The sequence below is a fragment of the Trachypithecus francoisi genome, unplaced genomic scaffold (genome assembly GCF_009764315.1).
Source record: "Trachypithecus francoisi isolate TF-2019V2 unplaced genomic scaffold, Tfra_2.0 Lachesis_group6, whole genome shotgun sequence".
Taxonomy (NCBI): Eukaryota; Metazoa; Chordata; class Mammalia; order Primates; family Cercopithecidae; genus Trachypithecus; species Trachypithecus francoisi.
Window position 1 is genome coordinate 77,792,626 of NW_022681471.1, and position 3,760 is coordinate 77,796,385.

Genomic DNA, 3,760 nt, shown 5'->3' on the forward strand with positions numbered 1-3,760 from the left:
TCCATTTCTATCTTCTTTACGTCTTTGACCTTCTTGGAATACTGAATAAAGTTTGGGCTTGTTTAAAATGAAACATCCATAACTCTGGAACAAAGCAAACCCTGGAAGGAATTAAAACCTATGCCTCATCGACTTACTGTTCCATAAAAATTCAAAGCCAGAAGGTTCCTTACAATTCCTAGTTTACCCTCCGTAAGTTACAGATGGGCCTCAAGAAAAGCAGATTTATGCCTGAAGTTACACAGCAAATTGATGGCAAAATAGATTTCAGAGCCCAGGAAATGCTGTCTCATAAGCCCCCAGTGCATGCTCCATTGTCTTCTGGGAGTCCATGACCCTGTTCTTCATGGTATCCAGAACTCGTCCCCACTTCCTCCCCACCCCACCCCACCCCACCCCGCCCCACAGACATGGGCCATATCCTATGCCAAAACTTATGGGCTTTGCTTAGCTCTGAGAGGTAGATCTAGGCCACATGGTAGGAATGGACACGCAGGATCCCAGCAGAGGCAGAGATGGTGGTGCTTGGAGGCTTGCTTAGCAATCTGAGCAGGACCTGACACTTGAGTAGCCCATGATTACCCACTATGCCTCTGAGCCCAGTACCCCTAATCCTGGCAAAATCCCATGGTCTACCCCTCTGTCTCTGATGCCACCCTCACTTGCACTCTGGACAACTTCCATATGGTTGCTCCTATGGCTGCCACTGTAGCATCCCAAGTTCCTAGGCAAGGGCTTGGAGCCCCCACTGTCTTCAGAAGGTGGCCCATGTTAGGTCTCTGGGGACATACACAGAGGTGGGAATATTACCCACCAGCATCTCCACTGCCTCAGCCCCCTTTTTGCCTTCTATGTTAACCCTCTGGAGCATGTCTTTTCCTAGTGGTCTAAGCCATCTTACTTCATCCCTCTGACTGTGCTAACCCTACTCTTCAAGTTGAGCAAGTCTACCTCATTTCCGATCCCTTCAACACTGCCAAGCATGTCATCCATTTCAGAGGAGTCAGTGATCACCATTGCCCCCAGTACCTACCCACATATGAAGCTATAACTATGTCCTGAGGAAATTGAAGAGGGCAGCAATGGTGACAGGGAGAAGCCTACAGCATTCTGGAGGATACTGAGTACCCAAGCATCTACTAAATAGAAGCAGAGGGGAAACAAAATAATGACCTTCAAGGGCTTCTGTAATCAAGTCACCTGACTCTACTTGACAGCCACCCTTCAAAACCAAGAAGGACTCCCCAGAAAGCAGTAGAAAAATCAACCTGGAGATGGCTAAAAAGTGAATCAAAACAGGATGTTTGAAATAGGGAGTCAGAACAAGGAAGGGTCTAACCACATTCACATCACATACTATCTGATCCCCAAGAAAGGGAAGGTTAGAACTAATCCTCAGACTCCCTGAAGAACTACTCATGCTTAGATGGCATGATGTTCTATGGGCAGCATAGACTTCTGGAGCCTATGGATACCACTTATACAACACAGTCACAAGCTTCTGAGCTAAAAGTGGCATCTCAAGCCACCCTCAACAGTATTTATCATGCTGGTGTGCACAGAAATTGGGTCAAAAGTGCTTTCAGCAGTTGGACCTTCTCTTATTTAAGGAAATACCTGCTCCCATCACTGTTTTGGAGAGTCATGTGATACTTGATCCAGTCCAGTACAAGTGAAACCCTAAGATATCAGATGACCAAAACCTTCAGTGAAGCTCAAAGCTCTTATCAAGGAAATTGTAATCTGATAGGAAGGAGGAAGGAGGGCTATGGAAGGAGGGATTGAGGTGGTACAGAGAACAAGTCAGAAGTAGCAATGACTTTGGTGTATGGTTCAGTTGGGATGCCACCTCAGTTGGGATCTTCATCCCAGAGCTAGACCTCCTTTGAGGTATTCCAGAATCTACTGAGATCCCACTGCTTCCTCCTTATAGCTTCTGGTTTTAGAACCCGACAGCACCAGCAAAATGGCCTACTCCATAACTGGAAGTTTCTTGCAGAAGGGATGTTGATCTCTCCAGGGGTACTTGAACTTGGGGCATAGGGTAGGAAAAAGATTCTTAATTTCTGTTTTACCTGTAGAGGGAGAGGTCAGAAAGGCATTTGCAGAATCCAGAGTGTTGCGGGATTTGGGTAAGTAAAGGAGGTGACAGAGGTGATGCAAAAGAGGTCCTCACAGTATGGGAAATAATAGCATGAGAAAGGACATACAGCTTCTTGAATCTCCTTCACCTAAAATCCTCCCATAAGGGACACCTGGGTCTAACAAAGTGTGAGAGCCCAAAGAAGGGGTATTGGGGTATCTAGCTCTTTCCTGAGAGCATAGAGGCCAAGTTTTTGGGATATGGGATATGAAGTAAGAAACCAGCAGTGGCAAGAAAAGCCAGAGAGAAGAGAGGGCTAAATAAATTGGGGAGAAGGCCTGAGAGATACACATTGTTCTTACAGCCATCAAAACAGTGGATGAGTAGAGAGATGAGGCTAGAATTCCAGTCACTATATTTAATGGATCTATCAAACATAAAGAATCCTGGTCCTCTGTGGGCCCAACAAAAAGCAAACTAACCACTGTTAGCCCTTCCTCCTGTTTCTCCCAGTCAGTGAAAGCACCATACATTCCACTGCATATATTCCTGAAGAACAGTCAAGGATCACTGGTAGCATAGGCTCAAATCCTAAGGCCTTCTGCACCTTCCTCCCTGAATTGGTCAACCCCAAAGTGAGTACTCACCCAGGCCCAAAAGACTCTCCACCCCTGTTCTGTGGGCTATCGCAACAGAGTTAATAATTTAAAAGGACCCATCTGGGCTCTAGGTAGCTCTGCATTTGCTGTCAATGTGCTCTTACTATTTATCTTTTCTGGGACAGACATGTACTGAAAATGCCTGGGAACTACTAGCAAGATGCCAACCCTGTGATGGGAAGACTGGCAAAAGAGCACAAAGAGACAGTACAAACACAGGCTCAAGTTGCAATACCAGGGCCTCTCCCACTGGACCCAACATCTTCCCCCATACCTATGTCCATACTCAAAGTGAACTCTAGCCCTCTCTCCCAGAAGCTCCCTCACTTCTGTACTTTTACAGTTTCCTCTTCCCACTGCATTTGGCCCTTCCCCATGGTTCCTAGAAATCCCTCAGCCTTCACCAGTACCCCATGAGAAGGCCAGTGTTAGCTGGAAAGCAGAGTATTAGCAATATCCTTAACCTTCTGTGTGCTCCTGGGAGTTACTTCCCTTTTGCTGAATTAAATTTACTTACTTGGAGCCTGAGATTAATAATCTCCATTTTGCATGCTACATATGAGTAGTGAGAGTTGAGTTCAAGCCAACAGATATTTATTAAAACCTGTCTACGATGTGTCAGGTATCAGGGATGTAGAAATGAAACAAATACATTCCCTGCCTTCAGGAAGCTTACAACCTAGTTGGATAATTAAGTGAAAGAGAGTCAAAAAGGCAGGACACTGTGGAGGTTGGGTGGATGAGGTTTCTGAAAGCTTTAGAAGTTTCTAGACAGTGGTGAGATACAGAAAGTAGTAGAAACTACCACTAGGAAGATTTTTGAATCCACTTCCTGCCTCCCAGGCAACTTCAAGGCAGGTTTCCTTTTCTCTAAGCCCTCCCATGGCTGGGGAGTTGGGAGGGGTGCAAGTAAACACAAGTAAGCATTTGAGATCCACTATTTAGGTGTCCAGATTCAGCCTGTCCTTTGAAGATCTGGAAGTTCAGATTGTCCATACCTTGGTCATATCTCACTGAC